The 20,300-nt window shown below is 34.3% G+C and overlaps 1 protein-coding gene and 1 long non-coding RNA gene across 5 annotated transcripts in view; one reads left to right on the plus strand and one right to left on the minus strand.

Annotated features, from left to right (window-relative positions):
- LOC128187314 (nitric oxide synthase, salivary gland-like) overlaps nt 1–20,300 on the plus strand; it is a 46,813-nt gene that overhangs the window by 283 nt on the left and 26,230 nt on the right. For 2 of the 4 annotated variants that reach the window (XM_052857715.1, XM_052857712.1), the window contains exon 2: nt 9,414–9,570. The gene's annotated coding sequence lies outside the window, so the exon portion shown is untranslated. Of the gene's footprint in view, nt 1–9,228; nt 9,247–9,413; nt 9,571–12,348; nt 12,485–20,300 lie in introns of those variants that run through there. The other 2 variants (XM_052857713.1, XM_052857714.1) reach the window with 2 other exon arrangements.
- Nucleotides 79–19,540, minus strand: LOC128187319 (uncharacterized). The gene is made up of 4 exons (XR_008244066.1): nt 19,422–19,540; nt 11,348–11,460; nt 10,843–10,931; nt 79–419 (listed from the first exon to the last, which is right to left on the minus strand). It is a non-coding gene; the product is annotated as an uncharacterized LOC128187319 (long non-coding RNA).

The following is a 20,300-nucleotide window of genomic DNA, read 5'->3' on the forward strand; positions in this document are numbered from 1 at the left end:
TCAGTCAGTATGGATAGGACAAATATTCCTCCTTTTCACGCACGTTCGACCAAAACAACAAAGAGTCTTTAACGGTCTATTCATTTTATTATGCATTTATATTACATTACATAGCTGCTTTGATAAATTTAGGATTTATGTATGCTATAACGTCAACAACGATTGGCACTTTTTTTCGATCATGACCCATGGGTCGTAAGTCCTCCAAGAGTAACCAATAATGTTATTAACTTTTCGTGACACCGAGTCATTAAACAGATTTAATGTTTTAATCCAATGCACGAGTAGATTAATCTGTGTAGAAAGTTAGACGATTCCGTTTTCTTATCAGCTATCACGGAAACATCCCTCGTCATTTCACGGACTGTTAGTCAAGTGTTTGTTGTATATGCGGTGGCAGGATGGTACTGTACAGAAAACTAAAAACAAATGAAAGAAAGGTTAAAGTCATTACAGATCATGAAGTCCTTTTTCTCATCAGCGCTCTGTATTTTTACGACGTTTTATAAACAAAATTTAATCATCAAAAGACATGTAGATAGTAGATACATTGTGATAATCATCGATAGTCTAAACATGTAGCTTTAATAAAATCAAGTTATTGAAGACAAACTGTACACCCGCGTAATCAAAATAATGATCTGAGAGACAAGATTATTTTATCGATAATTCAAAGACGAGCCCTAGTCTTAGAATAGGAAGAGTTCATTAAAGTATCTTAATAAGCACAATCTTCAAGGTAAGTTTTTAAACACAGCATTCACAGTGCCTTTACATATTAATGAATATATTAGGATTATCATTAAATCAGACATCAATATAATCCCAATGAATAAGATGAATATCAAAAACAGTGTACTTTATAGGCCGTGAAAACAGTAACCTACACTTGAAGATACACCAAACAAAAAAAGGGAAGATGAGTAACATTTCTTAACCCTCCTATTGAATGCTTTCACCTCTAGGAACAATTTGAACATTTATCAAACGAATGAAACACACTGTCCTACGGTTAAATTGTACAAGTTTGATTGTGCCCTGATAAATTAACACCCTGAAGTTTCCCAAGTTATGGCAACTGATATATGTACATGCAATATACTAGTATCTATAAGAAAAACGGTATTCAACTATTTTATCAATTAATTGCTGAGCCTACTGTATTCAGAAATGATTTTATTCATTCATAATTAACTCTAGTTGTAAAACACCATTTTCATTCTAAATGACTTAGTTTGATCCTTCAGCTTGTGTAACAGTTGTTGGATTCAGGTCCAGCCTTTTACATTGAGGCTCAGAGAGAATGATGAATTATTAAGACAAATAAGGGGTTTACGACTAATTGTAAACACATATTGAAGAATTTATTACAAAATTGAAATCTCTTGACCAGGCAAACCACAAGTAAACAAGAAGCCTCTCATGTCTACACTGATTTGCGTTTTCCTGTGCCAGTTCAAGCTGATATCTGTCTGTATGCTGTACACCGGAGAGCCATTGTGTATCTATTGACTCGAGGCGTTCCACACTTAAAACTAAATTTACAATTTTCATTAAGAGAGGGTCAGAGGTCGAGACTTCAAATGTTTTTCTTACGGGGTTTCTTTGGAGGTCAGCATGGTAGAGAGGGGCGGAGGTGGAATTGAGGGCAGGTATGCGCTATTGTCTACCTGTACAGGTAAGTGTATTGTTTCTGACCCGCCGCCCCCTCTCCATCGAACGCTTTGAATTGAGGGCTGCATTCCATTGATACGCTAATTTATAAGTACCTCTAAGAGACACAAGTTGGGTGCAATTAATGGGCCTTTAACAACACTGAAGAGATAAATACAGTCATATCAAGGTCCCACGGTTCCTATCCGCGAATAAGGTGATTCTCATTTGATCAGAAACTCTCTGCGACTTATTTCTTAGCAACAAGAACTCAATGCTCATAAAATTATTCAGGTTTGATAGCTGTTCAAAATTGACCACAACAAAGCTACATTGTAGATTTGTAAAGAATGTATCCTTGTTTATCCTTCGTATTTCCCGACTTAGATGGAATTTTCTATCGGAATCTAATCCTAAAGGTGAGGAGCCCCTGTTTTGTCGGTTTCCTCTCCATGTTTCAGTTAGCTGGTCGATGGCTGAGCCATTCATCTCTGATTCTTCCCCCTCGTGTTTTATGGCTCAATCTTAAGGATAAATGGAGGGCTGAATCAAGGGAATGGGATAGATCATCGTTAATCTAAATCGGAGGCTCTCCTGAGACTCAAAAATTAATGTCAAATTGAGTTCTTTAAACAAAAATGTCTCAATCGAGCGACCTGATGAAAGATGATCGAAACATAAGATATCGGTGACATGTTCCAGAGGATGAATAGGGGCATATATGCATTTCTGTCTAACGGACTACTATTCATTATAAATCAATGGTTTTCGTGGGATGATGGTTAATAGCTCATAGAACATGTGGATGAATAAATCCCATCACTCGTCTTACTGTTGCTCAACAACACTAAGGATGCAAATTTAATTGTTACCGTGTTAATGCATGTACTCGAGTGTTAACAGTTAGAAGATTTATAGAATAAATGTATGTTGGTTCTTGGTGCAATTAACAGAATTAAAATCAAGAAATGGTAGGAAAATGTGCATTGCTCTAAAGTTTAACGTTATGAAACCAGTACTTCAAATAAATACATAAATCTTTTTTTTTTTTTGGCAATTTCGTAGATGTATAATGATGTTATTGTATAATGCAGAATTTCACGCTGTCCAAGAATGGTATGTCTTGCTACCGCGATGACAGCTTGCAATTGGAAACGATATTATCCCGCCGATTAAATTGCTTCACAGCAGAATAAGAAAATTCTGTTTGCCAATGACTCCTGACGTATCTACCAATAATGTTTTGCAATATTTACATCTTTTTCTAATATTACATAAAGTACGTGAAAAAAATATATAGCAAGGAAGTGAAACAAGAACTTGATAACCTCGAAATATCCGCCATCTTTTTTTCTGTCGAAAAACCGTGGAGTTCCTTAATTACTATTTAAGAAAACCTCTTACATTTTGATGTTTACAGTAATCGCCAAACAATCGGAAAGAGAACATAGATTATTTACTGGTGTAAAGGAAACAATAACTGATTTATGTTTTTCACATAAAAAGCCGTGAGCATATTTGATGTATTGAAGGTAAATTGAATACTATGTGACATTAAAATATAAAGTTTGTTCGCTTCTAGTACTCTATAAGAGATTCTAAAAAACTTTAATTGATAATTTGAATTACTACATACTACTAGACAAACTCATTCATAGATATCAGCTATTATTGATGGACGTACTACAACAATACTAATAGCTGTCCAATACGAGACTATAAAAGATACAGATAAACAAAAACAAAAAGCTAGATTATAGACAAATTACAACTAAAGTGAAATGCAAGAGAGCTGAATTGGCAAACTATTATTTTTATAAAAAGACAACCTGCTGCAGCGTTAATGATGAAAAGACATGCACCAACTATACTGAGAGACAGACAACAAAAATGTCTTATTATTAATAAGACATTTTTGTTAATAGATTGACAGCAACTGAACTGACAGATTGACATCAGTTATACTAATAGACAGAAAATACACAAAGACAAATTACAAACTATACCGATAGACATACTATAGCTATTCCAGAAAACAGATTATAGATATACAGATAGACTACAGCTATGTAGATAGACAGACTATGGATATACAGATAGACTACAGCTATGTAGATAGACAGACTATAGATATACAGATAGACTACAGCTATATACATAGACAGACTATAGATATACAGATAGACTACAGCTATGTACAATGTAGATAGACTATATAGATATAGATACTAAGAAGACTACAGCTATATAAATAGACATACTTTAAATATACAGATAGACTAAAGCTATATAGATGGGTAGATCACAGCTACACAGATAGATGAACAAGCAGAAATAAAAATACTATCAGTTTATGCAAACCAGTGGGTTGTACTAACGCCTACCTTGATTTGACCTCTATTGATACAAAAGCTTGATTTTGTTTGGGTCCTACATGCGCATATCTAAGTTGACTTTTCAAGAAATTAAAAAATATCTTTCGTAATAAGCCCTTATTATAGTTTCCTGATTAAGTTTAGAAAACCTTCATTAGGCTCACGCTTCTCTTACGCCAACCCAATTTGTTTAAGACATGTTTTAGAAATATTAAATCTGAAAGATTTCTAATTGCAGACTTAGCTTAACGAAATATGAAATCTGTTGAGGAATTAAGGATATAACGAGAGGCGAAGTTTGATAGAGAAATAAAGACTAAAGGTTAACGGGTGACTCTTAAAGTTGTCGATTAATTTGTATTCCGAAGAGGGATCTAAACGTATGATTATTTCAGGAAAAGACCAAGTTTACGATAAAACTTTACCGCTAATGGCTCACTTTACCCAAGACGAGTAAGCCGACAGTAGCAGCACTAAGGTAACTCCTATAGATTGCCTGATCCGATAATGTGGGTTTTTCTCAGGAATCTGAAAATGATATACTTGTCTCCTGTCATTTCGCATTGAGATTCAGAGTACGGTAATTATAGGTAGGGTCAAGACTGATTTTTCAATTGTGTGGATGTAATTTTTACACAAGACAAGGTAGGGACATTTTTAACATTTAAGTCGTATACAATTTGTCATGAAAAAATATTTAGAGTATAATTTTGTATTTCCATAAGTAAACTTTTGCGGGTTCATAAAACATTAAGTAAGAAGAAATAAAATTTAAGATCTTAAAAAACCGTTCAGAATCTTTGCAGTAATCTGTAATACCCTGTAACAAGATAAATATTGTCAGTTCATTGTGCTGGAAGGGTTTTTGTTTACAAATATCAGTTAAGCGTGTGTGAAAATTGACATTGAAATTAAAATTGACATCCAAAAATTTTTAAATTTCGAAGCTTTTTAAAAAAACTTAAATCTATGTATGGATAATGTCGAGAAAATTATAAAATCAATAGAAAACGCGAGATTTGGGATGGTTTTCATTCCACTTCCAACATTATAAAGTATGTCGTATTGTTTTTGTTCCTTGTTGTTTTGTATCCGTGCGTGAACGGTGCATTCACGCAAACTGACGTAATCGGCGACATTAATGAATGCGATTACTTAAAATGTGGATCCTTTCTCGGTGCTATCGGCTATTGAATTATACACAGTTAATGGTTACACAACACAACACACAACACAAGCACACAGACAACAAAAACACACAAACAACACTCAAACAACACAAACAAACGCTTGTTATTTACTTTCCAAGGAACGACAATGATTAATGAATTTTAAATATTATATATTCTTTCTCTTATGAAGTTTTCCAGAATAAAGTCGATAAAGAGCGATAAATTAGCGCAAGGGTAACATTAGGACCCAAATGGGGTCGTGTGAAAGGTTGACGAGAACCTTATAATGGAGAGTTACCTTTCTTTCGATCTATTCTCTTCCACAGCATGACTTAAAGAGATTCGCTCCTTAGGTTTTGGGTAGCCATTTAGGGTCACCTCTAGTCTGCAAATTCTGCATCACATATTAATTATAGTAGTATATTTATTTTTGACAATCCAAAATAAACTATACTGAATAAAATTGTTTTCAAAAAATTACATTTTTACAGAGTTAATTAAGGGACTGTATTTTGTGGCGGAAGGTTTTCAAGACAGAAATGAACAATTTTCATACCTCACTAGTTACTGTAGCTTCCTAATTCTCAGCGCAGACAAAACTTCTTGATAGTTTGTGTATTACGATAAATTCATGTTATTCTGAAAATATATTTAAACAATATTTTGATATTTCTATCGATATATTTTGGCATAATTAGCTTATATTTAATAGAAGTTAAGAAAAAATTAACTCCAATTTTGGCCTAAAATTAGCTTATTTCATGCTATATCTCAAATTTTTTAGATGTGACCCATCCTTGTTTTACTTTTAAATGAGACATTAAATGTATTTCTATTTGTATGCAAAGTTTTGGAAAGATGACATTACTGTTAATTTTTTTATTTGTGTTATTATTTGATTCAAAATTTTTTAACATCTGTTGTTGTGTTCATTATGTACTGGCCTTTGAAGCCACCAGTAAAGCAAGAATTTTTTAACTTTGGCTTAAATTTTACTTTTATAGTCACTACATGTGTTCAACTTGTGACATAGGTCACAAATAAAATAAATGAACATTTTAGGTCCCTATCTTTATATCTAAGTGGTTTTCGGATGATTGACATTACTATTATTTCAGGAGCCAACCTCTTTAAGTCATATCGAGTTAAGTCAGATTATGAAAATTGTTACAATAGTAAAGAAATGTGTTTGAATGGCAGATTTGAATATATTTTCGGTCACTGGTTCGAATGAGACCGAGAAATATGTGAAAACAGAAGTCTTTATTCGGATAAAGTATTGTTAATAAAAAAAAACTTCAGTTTCAATGTAGCAATCTCTCTCTCTTTCTTTCTCCCATCTCTCTCTCTCTCTCTAAGATTTTAAAATTTTTTTAGCATGCGTACCACTTGAAAATGACAAAGAAAAAATGATAAATTTTCTGGAAAAAAAACTATTAATAAATTTATTGATATTGATAAAAACGAAAGCCCCAGCGGTATTCGAACTCGGGACCTGCAAATCGACACACCGAATCAATACCGAACACAGTGTTAGACACCAAAGAATAGTGATATAAACAGTTTCACACTGGGTAAAAATCGCCATGTTGTGACGTACTGTCATCATAAGGTAAAAGTCACGGGGTCTCGAGGAATTATTTTAAAGAACTAAATTTCGTATTGTCTGCGTACTGGTGTAATGTGAGCGTAATCTCTGATCGCTAGAAATATATCGGTAGGTGTCGAGCACGGTGACAAGTAATGTGTCTGTCGGGGCCCCTAACAATGTTACTCTGCTTCACCGTTTGTCTGCCACCGACTGACGTCTGAGTACACCAAATAATCTGATCAGGAAGAACTATATATAGGGCCGGTATATATATACACTTGTTGGAAAAGAATTTCTCGAGGAGAAAGTCTTCAAGTTTACCGGATAACATTAGCGAATCAGAAAGATGCGAAGTCACACTTTGACATGCTGTTTCTTATATCTAGTCTAAATTTGGTACATTATTCTGGGCTGTATGCAACTAAATTCTTTTGAAAAACCAAATATTCGATAGAAAACCTATGTGTAATGTTTTCATGCTATATTCACACAAATTCGTTTCAAAACTATACATGTGCATGTACTAGTACTTAAGTTTACAAATGATTGGAATAATTAGTTTTAATTCTAATTAAAAAATCAAGAAGTACACGTTTATAATCAAGCTATTAAACAGTGATTTTATAAATAATTACTTTGTATCTAATCGGTCAAAAGACAAAGAACATGTTCCATCAGTGTTGGGGACAACTCTATGTGACTGATCAGACAATGCAGCATGCAATTTGAGCTCTAGACCAGTGTTCAGAACGAACTATAAAGAAATAGTATTTGCCTGACTGGTATGAACTTCATATAAGTCTGGATTAAGGGGAGCTTTTACCTGCTGCATGACATGTGGTCTCTGACAGTTACTGTAGCTTACACAGACCAATAAACTGCTAACTAGCCCTAGCAGGTAGCAATAAACCTTGTTCACTATTTACCGTGGATGGGAGTTAGCCCGATCTTTTACAAGTCAATAATGATATAATTATATCATAAGATAGTACAACCCCAGTAAGTTTGCCTATCTGATTGCGGCTTTAGATGCCCATAACATGGTTACAATAAATTAAATCAAACAAAGAAGCAGTTCCTAAACATATGGCGGGGGCTCTGTTTGATTTGCCGCTTTGATCACACCCGAAATAAAGTGGAATAAATGGGCCCAAGGAATCGTTGTCAAAGAGCTCCAGATCTCAGGATCTGACGAGAGGGAAGCCAAATGATTGATACCAAGATTACAGAACTATGTTAAATTCGGCCCCATATAATATCTTACAGATAACAAAGGAAACAAAAAGACATCGGCCGACTCCTGTTGGGTCGTCGGGAACTTGCCGGGCACTTGTTCTACCTAGGTTCGATTAAGATGTGACGTTGTCACTGTGAGCAATGACTTTCCAATACGGTAACGATGCCTTTATCATTGATTGGAGAGGACTAGATTTGCGAGAAGTCAACATTTTATTTATTGTTACGACCAATAAAAACTAGTGTTCCTTACTGGTCAGTATACGATCCCAGCGATTCTTTTAAAAGGAAAAACTAATAAAATCCCCTCATTGTCAAGCACTTCAGAGTATCCTCGTCTACACCACATTACACACTGTTCAAAATATGGTCTGATAAACGAATCGAAGGATAGTTTGAAAATTTGTCTGACATGAGTAACATTACAGCAACAATAATGTCAACAAAGTGCGTGTCGGTTTCAATCCACTACGACTCTATATATAGATGGTAAAACGTACTGCATGATAAAATGCATGTATGCAGCTTACATTCTAAATGTAATATAAATCAAAATACTTTGTAACTTCAAAAGAAAGTAAAAATAAAAACCACATTACCAAACATCAAATAAAATATACCATTCTGTGACTTGAAAACCTACAGTTATTTTAATTATTTCAATATCAGCGCACCCCGCATTCCAAAAATAGATTAATGGGAAATCAAAGGGGTGTGGATTTGCCTTTTTATTTAAACCGATTATTTGTGAAACCATTTATCATACAGCATATATTTGAGCACAGGTTTAAAGGTGTATTCGTCAACTTAATTATTCAACGCAAACAATAAACAAAGACAAAATGGCAAAAATGGAAAAGTCAGTACGCATTAACTGAACATTCCAAACAGAGGAATCAGCGGCTGTCAATAAATCAATTTATCGATAAATTGGTTCACAGTTTAATGTAAGTGTGTGAAGTTTTGAACTGATTGTAATTTTAATACTATGCAAACTAAGCATGGCCTAAACACGGGCATGATTCCCTTATCAACTTTTGAAGTAGTCCTGAATAAACAACATTTTGGTGGTGATTACTCTGAGGTTAGACTCCTTAAGCTTTAGGGAGAGGGTGGATAGAAATGAGGGGCCCTCAGAGTTTTTCCGCAATATCAGATCTGTAATGTCAACCGACTAATGCGAAACTCAAAGAACAAATGATCTGACAGCGCAGATAAGGTTATGATGCACGATCATAATATGTTTGACGATTCTATCAAACATGTTTCCGGTTTTGGGTGGACTAAAAGTCCCCTTGACACCCCCTTCGACTCGTTCACTGATGATTTGTACCAATGAGGTAATAGCGGAGGATGTGTTTCTGTAATATTGTTCATAAATTCCAGATTCCCATGCTTGTGTAACGCTGGCCTGATTCCATACTTGTATGTACATTGGCTACCGTTTAAGAAAGGATTGTGACGTCACGTTTCTGTTGACAAACTGTTGGCAAAGTGCTTCCACACAGCATCCGTGGATCAGCCCCTTAGCATGGCCAAAAAGGTAAGATTGTTTACAGAACTTCCACACTCTATTACAATTCAATGATATGTTTGATTGATGTCAATCAAATTAGTATTTGATGGCAGAAAAATCGCACAGACCAGTCAGCAATGATGCCCTCATCATTTCAAAACAAATGTGGAGATTTTTTGGGAGATAAAAAGTAAAGATAATATAATTATATTCATATGTCATAAATTGTTTATTATTTTCTCACTTTTATATCATCTCTGTATAATTTCAAAATCAACCCCGTAAGGAGACAATTTCGTTAACGGGACAAAGATGGACAAGAAATTCTAGTAATTAAATTCATCCCCCTCCACCCGTTTAACAGCACCCGAATTAAAGCATACATTAAAGGATTGAACGATTTTTACTTTTCATCTCACACAGGCCTAATTAGTTTGATTTGTTTTTAAGGAAAAGTTTGATTGTCTCTAAACAAAATCGAATTTTTAGAGTGTAACTAATAACAGGGACTTATGGATATAGTGAAATGATCTGTATAATTTAACAATAATGGTTTTGGGGGAGGGGGGTTATAGGATTGTAGAAATGGTCGTCTTATTCTAGACAAAAAAAGAGAGCACGCCATTTCCTTGCGAAGTCTGTTATTTGATTTCCTTGTGCTTGGAGCATATCCCCGTGAGCATCAAAACGCCATTTCCGAGTGTGGTGATCTTGCAGGTCTCTTACCCGGAACAGTTAACGCCTTGTTAACACCTGATTATTCAATCAACCCCACATATACTCTTATGAAAACCATTCTCCATCATGTTGAGGGTCAGGGTCATATTATATGTCGACAAAATCGCACACATCGATTTTGGTAACTTACATGTAAGATAGGATTTGGTGCAAGCTTATTTCACTGTATAAAATTAAGAAGTCTCGTAAAATACAAGTACTCCGATTTCATTCTGTGCACAGCTTGATCATACAATACTTGTCCATCCTGTTCATATTTCTGTTAATTACGCATGAATACAAACACAGCAGTATTCGGTAAAGAGCTGTATTATTCAAGAGCTCGCTGGTGGCCCATAAATAAGGTGACATTGTTGGTTTTATTATAATTTTCATGTAACATAACGCATTTCAAAATGAAAACAAACAATCTCCAACCTGTTTTGTTTTTAAGAGTACAATAAATTATGATTTACGTCTAAGTATAATCTAAAACGGCAAGGCTGAAGTGATCTCGACAGTGTGAGAACAGATATTGGAAAGATTACAACTTGGTTAACCTCGACCCGTTCAAAGACTTACCTTGAATACAAGAGTCCAGAAGAATCATTATAAAATACAGACAGCCCGCGTCAGTTTTGTTGACCTTCATCGATCAAGTTCTGTAAGATCTGTTTTAAATAGTCAAAAAGAGGGGGAGGGTGTTTATTCAAATAATTTACACATCAAGTTACATCAGTTCTGTGTAGCCAACCTTCATATTTATGTAATGTTTATTCTTAAAGATAGATTTTACTAAAAGACTAGTTTTCGTTTATATGTGTTTTCTATAGATATTTTTATCCTGGCGTAAATTATTTATCTTATCTTATTTGTGCTAAAATTTGATCAAAGGTAACAAAATGGATTATTTCTTAGATATTTTTGTTGAAAAGATGTATACATACTCAGTATTCATAAAATACAGGTGAGGGAAATTTCCGGTTTATGACACCGCAAATCGAACAACTTGTAACACCTGATCGTTTTGTAATAATTTTGAAGGAAGATAACGTAGCACAATAAGATACCGTTTGACCAGTCATACCCTTCAATGGCGTCTCTTGTTTGGAGGTTAGGGCACGTAGGTTTTCAATGACAAATTACTGGAACTCCATTAACAGAATACATCCCCTCTGTTAGTCTTCTTACCAAGTTTCTCTGAAATCGAAAACACACTATAATGTTAATATGTCTCAGACAAATTTATAACTACATGTACCATTAATTACAATATCATTCTAAACATTGATAAGTTGCAATAAACCCTCAATTGAATTGAAACAAACATAATATTAATCTAGGGTGATCAAACTCAATCACAACTTATATATAAGTTAATTAGTGCATCGTTCATCTATTCATAGGCTACATTAACTAGATTTGTTCCTTCCAATATTTTAACACAAGTTTTAAAATGTAACAATTTCAAAAATGTTCAAACTTGTTTAATGCTAATAAACATTTCAATATGAATATAAGCAGAATGGCCAATTGAAAAATGTCTTCAATCAGTAAAAGGCGGAGACAAGTTTTAACTCTAAGTCCATCTATCTATTCCCATGCGAATTATTATAATAGCAATAGTTACATATTTTTTTTAAAAGTTAACAAACTTCTGAAAGGCGAGTTGTTCAACGGTTGCTTTAAAATGCAAATGTGATTAAAATGCATGCATGGTGCAATTGTTTAGAGAGAGAGAGAGAGAGAGAGAGAGAGAGAGAGAGAGAGAGAGAGAGAGAGAGAGAGAGAGAGAGAGAGAGATGCTGTATGCTGTTCTCGGTTCGAGAGAGGACATGTTCCGTACGTTCGGTCTCCACAGTCCGTTTATGGATGGGCTTGGATTAACATGCTTAATGGTTTCTTTCTTTCCGTTTGACAAATGTTCTAATCAAGTGTGATTGAAGTTACAAACCATAATTAGACGTGGAGACTTTGTCTGAAATTCAATAAGTGAACGTCGGAGCACACTTCTCCGTCTATCTCATTGATTGGTGGAGACGAATTTGACAAACCTGTATTAATTATTGATGCATTTTTCACTTTGCATCCCATTTCTTAGTACTCGTGGTGTGATAAAATTTCTTAAAATTTTGTTTTGAGTTTACAAGGGCCAGCTATTGGGGTAAAAGTATCTTAATTACTCTTTTCTTCGGCAAGGAAATTACCTAACTTCAGGATAAAGGTGAGTAAATTTACAATTTGCCCTTTTGAAGAGAGTTTAATTTGGCAAATTTAACTTTTGTCGATCTTTCGTTTTTTCTTCTTTCTATTTTGCAACCAATGACCTTTTATCCATGCACTTTCTATTATGAATTCCATTTTTGAAGAGAAAAAAAGATGTTCGCATTGCCATGTATTAATTTAAAAATTCTAATGTATACATGTATAACCGGTATTCATATCTTTTAAACATGACTGAAGATTTCATGATGTTTTTTTTACAACAAATATAATTTTATTAAAATTTGTAAGTTGGGTGTCATACAGACGTTAGTAGAGTACAACCCGATATTGCTTAAGGTGGAATAACACATCATCACAAAATGGCTAACCGCTGATCGAAACGACATTTCGTTTTATTAAAAGGATTTTACTGACAAAAACTGTAACTTACTCCATAGCCGAGTGCATAAAGTGTCGGTCTTGTGATCCGTACATCCGGAGTTCGAATCCCGCAGCGGCGTTTGTTGTAACTTACTAAAATAATTATTTTAGATATTTATTTTTTATCCCCAAACTTCAAATTTTTCGCTTATTTGACAACTGTACAGTTTATTTATCATTGTATCTTTCATTATCAAAAAAATTTCTGTTAATTTGAGTGACTTTTTCCAGGTGTGTTATTCCACCTTAAGGTGGTAAGGGGCACCTGTCAATAATAATGTAGATACAAGTAAATTACAATCAGAATATCTTAACCGGTTTAAAATTTTCAAATTTTAAATATTTGACCCCAAAAATGTTGCATGTACCTGATTTTATTGTTTATGTGGATAGGAAGTACGTCACAATATGGAGGTGCCCAGACCATCTTAAATTCAATTTATATTTTTTTATGAACATAATGAGTTTTTATTTCTAAGTATCTATTATTTGTACGTATATCTAATCGAAGAGTTAATTGACGACAAAAATCACTTTGACCTAATAAGTCATTGAAGACATCTTTTTGCTTTTATGAATATCTCAAACGAGGTTTTTTTTTCAAATTAATAAGCCCGTTAAACAAATTGTAATATAAAGTTCAGAAATAGGGATCAGGATGGCGAACCTTAGCCTAAAAATAACGAATGTGAGACCAATTACTGAGCACTTCATTTGTTATAGTCAAACAAAATGTGTTTACCTATCAAATCTATGGGAATCGGCAGATTTAATTATTATTATTAACACATATAAATGTTTCATCTTTTGAGGTAAAACTTCTTCGAATCTCTAGCTACTGCTAGTTGTTTGCCTCAAAATAACTGACCATAAGAATGTGTTTCCATAATTGTCGTTATTTTACAATTACTTTGAAATAAACTGGTCAATAAAAATAGTGGGACTCAAGACAAACTAACGTATCATTAAGATCAAATGGCCATATTAGGTTATTTTAGGTACATATTGCTGTCCTATTTTTATTTATACAGTTTTATAATTACTTATTTTTCATTATAGAAAAAAAAACATATTAACTGTTTATTGTATATACATGCATACATGTATATACAACTAATTATGTATGTGCTTGTATGTTATCGTATCGATCATGCTTATTATTAGTGTGATGCTTGAAAGGGCCCTGATTTGTAAATGATCTATCTATCTATCTATCTATCTATCTATCTATCTATCTATCTATCTATCTATCTATCTATCTATCTATCTATCTATCTATCTATCTATCTATCTATCTATCTATCCATCCATCCATCCATCCATCCATCTATCTATCTATCTATCTATCCATCCATCCATCCATCCATCCATCCATCCATCCATCCATCCATCCATCCATCCATCCATCCATCCATCCATCTACATTTGTTTAAACATGAAATACAAGAGAAGGATCTTTTCCAGTACTAGAAATTAAAACAAAAGTAAAAAGTGATTTTTTTTTCTATATTTACTCTTTAAACAGTAAAATCAGGATGTTTTCCTGGTTATGTGAACCGTAGTATAATTTACAATGTGAACCGTAGTATAATTTACAATCCTGTTCCTTAAGGCTGTGGTCTCTCTCTCTCTCTCTCTCTCTCTCTCTCTCTCTCTCTCTCTCTCTCTCTCTCTCTCTCAGTTTCACTAACGCTATTGAATGACTGTATAAATCAAATAAATCCGTAAATTATATTTACCAGCACTGCCAGAGAATGCGACAAAATCGTATTTCTAGAGGGCTAATTAAAGAAATTTCGTGTAATTTATCAGAAATCGAAGGTGTGTCTTGAAAATGTCCAATGCTACCGTTTACCTATGCAAACCATTGTTTGTTAACTATTGAATTTCTCTCGAATTAAAGAATCCAGGGTAATTTTGTAAATAACCCCTCGTCCGAATAAATACATCTGTTCGTTATTTTATCAAAATAACCGTGCTTACTTTCAATTAAAAATTATTGGCATTACGTGACTTGATTTTTTATTTTTTTATTTTTTTACTTCCCTTAGTTCGATGATGAAAAGCTCATAATACTATTTTCATTGTTTACACACCTACGTTTTTTTTTCAGAACAAACATTTGTCAAATGTGCCTCTCTAACAGATTGTTCAAAGGTGACCCGACACTGCGTGATATACACACGAGAAGCACAGAAACTCCATGAAAAAAAATTATTTTCATATTTATACTGACCAAACAGTGTTTTCCCAAGTAATTGACCCCACCACTCGCCCTGTTCACACCGTGCTGCTATGCCTGTTGTAATTTATTAAGAGGGTTGGATGGTCGTGGCCATCATTAGACTATACAAATCTCCTTAAAAGGAAGAGCCCTATCTAAAGATGTAGGAAAATATTCAAACTTCAAGTTAAAACATATGGAATTTTTCTTTACTAAATAATAGTTTATTTATAAACCATTTGAAAAAAAGTTTAGGTAGATGTGAGGGGCAATTTGTTGACCAGCCTCCTTAATGTTTAAATGATTCAAAGGTTTCTTCTTAATACCTCAAAGCAATTTTTCCCTTTTACATTTACTGAAGGACAATTTTGGTTATAATCTGTCGTGTATGGTGGGTGTCGGGGGAGGGGGGGGGTTGAATACATAGATAACAACAGCCAAATCGTCAGAGACTCGACATGACTTTATAAAATAATACAAGCTCTTTGTGTCAAGCATTTGCAGCTATATTGTATTTCTGTTGATTTCTGGTAATTTTGTACGTAACGATATTATATCTTTCGTATAGTGTCACCATAATAACACAAAACAGGCAGACGTCGTACTGTTCGAAATGTCAGACAATTTGGTTTGTGTTTAATGCAGTATAAAGTAAATATGATACTAACTTTTCCCCCGACCGTCTAAATGTCATACACACATCGCACACCTAGCTGATTGCTCAATAAGATTAGTCTGGCATTATTAAGAATTTACTTCGTATGTCCGTTCTTAAAACCAGGGAAATCGGGGCTTGTTCTTGCGTTAATTGGTTTTTTCTTACTTAAAGTCTGGCTTTTGTCGCGAGAACATAAATCGAAGAACGCCATTGAAAAAAACCCTCGATTTTATAAACAAGCAATGATAGTGTACAATAAAAATATAATAAACGATGTTTTTGACGATAGAATACTAAATTATGGTCCATTTAGGATGAACCCTGCTTTTTAGGCACTTTTTCCTGTAAAAATGTTTGTACCTCTTGTTTAAAAGGTAACTCGAAATAAGAAAACAGTTCAAGATGCCTTAAAAAGCCCCCGATATTTCGTTAGGTTTAAGAGGAATCATGCAGGATAAAGATGTTGGAAATTATAAAAAGATGATCTGAAAAGTTCCTAATGAATGAAAGTTGCCAGATGTTTCAATTATAAATCCCCGTGAGGATTTTTTTTTTAATTTTCAATTTTATTGGGTTAAAAGCGAGACGTACCGCTGAAAAAATCTTAGATTTTTTCCTCGGATCGATTTCTACTGTTCTTCTGTGATATAAATGTGGTTAGTTGTTTTGGTTTTTTTAGAAAATCGCCAAAGAATAGGGTTCTTGGTAAATACGACAAAGTGTAGAACATGTTCATTAATTCGATGCACGTGAAAAGGAACTAAAGCGAAGTATTGGTTCGTGCTTTTATTGTACATAATACAAAAGAGTGCATTGCAGGTCTTTGGTGAAACAGTCAAGTACCAATTTAAATTCAAAGGCATCTTTGCAACCAAATTTCTAGAGGGAGCTGCGTACTCGACAGTGTTTTGAAAGCGACTGATCCGGAAGTCTGTTTATTTATTCAATGTCACCTTCCTAAATGTACGTTTAATTCACCATTTGCAATGAAAAACGTTAGTGTTCAAGCTAGCTTCTGATCCTAATAAATGCTGCAATACATTTGATTTGAACAATAATCTGTTGGAGTATGATTGCGAAAATAGATTTGAATGGTGCTAGCAATATACCTTGGTACATACAGTGTAGTATAGAAGTATTGCTATGAATTCAGTTGATTCCATAGAATCAGCCACATGCCTAACATATCCATATCATGTTTTCATACTAATAAGAGCATTTTGTTATTCAGTACAGAGAAAATCATATTTTATTAAAACTTAAGATATCAATTGAGGAAGAAATGCTTATTGTAACGGTTAAACCATATTTTAATATGCAAATATATATTTACATAGATGGATTAGGCAGCTGGCAATGTCTTTGTAAGTCTTCTCCATAATGTGCAAGGTAATACATATAAAGTACAAAATATAAATGACTTTTATGAAATAATACACTTCTTATAAAATAATGTGATGTAGCATAAGAATATATATTCAGGGTTGGGGGGGGTATTGAGAAATTGACGATGGAAGCGATATGGTTCGTTCAGTGGAGATTTTTGGCTTGAGAATACATCATTGCGCTTCAGTCGATTCCTTAATTGATATACGATTGTAATAAACCACCAGATACTCAGAGGTTTCACTTCACCAAATAAGTACCCATCTAATCAACTAAACACGTCCATTTCCTGTGCGACATCATGTACGTGCCAACAAGCCGCGGGGTCTGGGACTTCAGGGATGGGATAGTAATAAAAAGTGAACAAATTTATCGTAGGTTTTCACTTAATATGTCGTTACAGATCCAGAAGCAAACATGGGCATCTGTTGCTCCAAACAAGGAATCAAAGTATTTATTACACTCATGTCCGAATTTACAGTGGCCGACGCTCGGTTTTTGTAGCGGCAGACTGCGCGTGAATTACACTGACGGATGGAAATTTACACCTGGGGATGGTGACTTCCTCATGGGTAACCAGTTGACGTCATAATGGAATGAAACGCTAAAAAATATTTAATATATTACGGACCTTTTTTAAAAAATACATAATTGTACATAAAAGTGTATTTGGAATGGTTTACTTGGGATTGCTTGCGGGCCACCACTAATCAAAAGAAAACCTTTGTCTGGATGAATGCGTTTTTCGAAGGTTTGGGTTGTTTCCTTATTATCTTTTGCATTATGCTGTCATTTTGTTTGTTTGTGACGTCGGGCTATTTTCACGTTTATTCCCTCTTCAAAACCTGGATCAACTGTTCTTGCTTTGGTAAGCATATGTATCCAATGTTAAAATGTGTTCAGCTTACTTCAGCTATGAATCAGTAGGACTTAAAAAAATAAGTTTATTTAATCGCTTGTTGACAATAATCCTAGTAGGTTTTAGAATAGGAATAAGCTAGAGTCGAAGGACGCGATGAACAATTGAAAACTTTGCTGGTACCAATGACAACTTTTAATCAACTTTTCATCTTTCACTGCTGGACATTCCGCTGAAAGCACTCCTCCTAAGAACCCCACGGAGTATGTTTCGTCGACAAATCTCTATGCGATGGGTCTTTCTCTTAACCCAGGACAATTTTCGTGACTTGGGTGTCTCTGGCAGACATTGGTCCCTGACAACTCGCAGTGGGATCCACTCCACGATTACTTTGCTACCCGGGACACCCTGGGTAGTCACGGTCCTACTGTCAATCTACCGTCGTAGTTCTTTCGTATGTGGGTTTAAATCCGGCCAAATAATCGTAAGACGTATTTGATCGGAAGTCAGAATGTGATAAGAAAATGCATAGGTGTTCAATTTTGATAAAAAAAGAACAATTTGGGGCGTATCACAATCAATTTATAAGAAGAACCAAACGATTTTATAGTGGTTCATTCTGAAGAAAATACTATTTTGTTTCATTTTGTCACGTGCTTTATAAGGTTTTTTGATATGAATGGAAACTATATGTTATAAAATAAAACATAGTTATAACTTATTTGAGTCGATGATTATAGGGACAATTATGCAGCAAAAAGACTGTTCAACAACTCTCTGTGGCGTCTTGAACTATAGGAGGTATATCAAAGTCATAGAACTTTTTTTCGACCTTTTGCGTCATGCTGATTTATTTTTACGGCATCGGAAGAATATTGATTTTGAAAAAGCCAACGAAAACATAATTGATATTGAGAATAGATTCAAACAATAAAAATTAAGTGGGCAGAAAGGGGAAGTTGTGATGAATGTGTTTTCTGGATTAAATACGGGGTTCTGTTTTGTTGGTTTAACATTATAAAACCCCCATCTTTACATAACAGAAAAGGGGCAAATTGTATTACATTGTTCACTATAAAATTCAATAACCATTTTTCAAGATTATAATCGAAACGTTTCACTTTCTAGCGATGTGCTATTCTTCGGTTGTCAATCGCATTACGATAATTGACCAACTAGGTCCTTCATCGTTCGCTGAACAGCCTTTGTAAATCACGGTCATCGCGCCAATTAACGGTTTTCATTTAAGTTACATGTAATTAAAACGAAAATTATATCCTTTTTGAGAGAAGAAGTTGATGAACGGTCCCAATAGGCCGTGACATGTTGATTAATCAATGAGTATGCCGCCATGATCAGGGGAAACTCCAAACACGGACAGTTCTTACCTGTACTGACCAGAGGGTCTGACCTTCCTGGAACTATATGTACCTGGATATGGACCCACCGGGTCAACCCTAGCACTGGTTTCAACTGATTTTTTGACAGGTGTCAATGCCTTAAGAGTATTTCAGGTGAAAATACAGTGGCGAGAACTCAACACCTGACCAAAGTTAATACCATCCTAATCTTAAATCCGACACTTTAGTTAGTACAAATCCGCGTCAGTGTTAGGTAAGTTTGTACGTAAACAGCGATGTATAGTTTCTTAATTTAATTTTAGACCCCCTCCCCCTTTTAATGATGAAAGAGATATCTCGGGGTTTCGTTCGGTTGGAAGGGGTGTAGATATATATTTTTGTGCACATAGAACGTTGATACTGGGATTAACAACGGCTTGTTTATTTCTGTTCTTGGTGTTTTTATCGTTTATACTCAGATTGATGCCAATGTTTTAAATGTGTTCATTGGAATTAATTGATGTTCTCTGTGCGAATTATAATGGCATGTAATCCTGGATAATATCTTCTTGAGTAAATAGGTATTTTTTGATGTGTTTTGCCATCTTCCATAATTACATGTAAATAACTAATTACAAGGAAGCCAGCCTTTCACTCGCTTGCTTATGAAAGACACACCCATATTACCGTAGCTTGATTTCTTTATTTAAAATATAACTAGATTTATCGTTATAAAATCTTTTCTCTGAGACGTACATGTACCCCGATTGACTACGGTAATATGGGTAATCCTGGGACAAACTAATGGAACTTTACCTTCAGCTACGAAGAGATTGTTACTAAAATATGTTTAAAATTACATGTGATTGTAGAAAATGATTGAACACAATTCTATTACTACCTTGTGACGGTTGCAATTGTGTATTT

Source organism: Crassostrea angulata, chromosome 6 (genome assembly GCF_025612915.1).
Source record: "Crassostrea angulata isolate pt1a10 chromosome 6, ASM2561291v2, whole genome shotgun sequence".
NCBI lineage: Eukaryota > Metazoa > Mollusca > Bivalvia > Ostreida > Ostreidae > Magallana > Magallana angulata.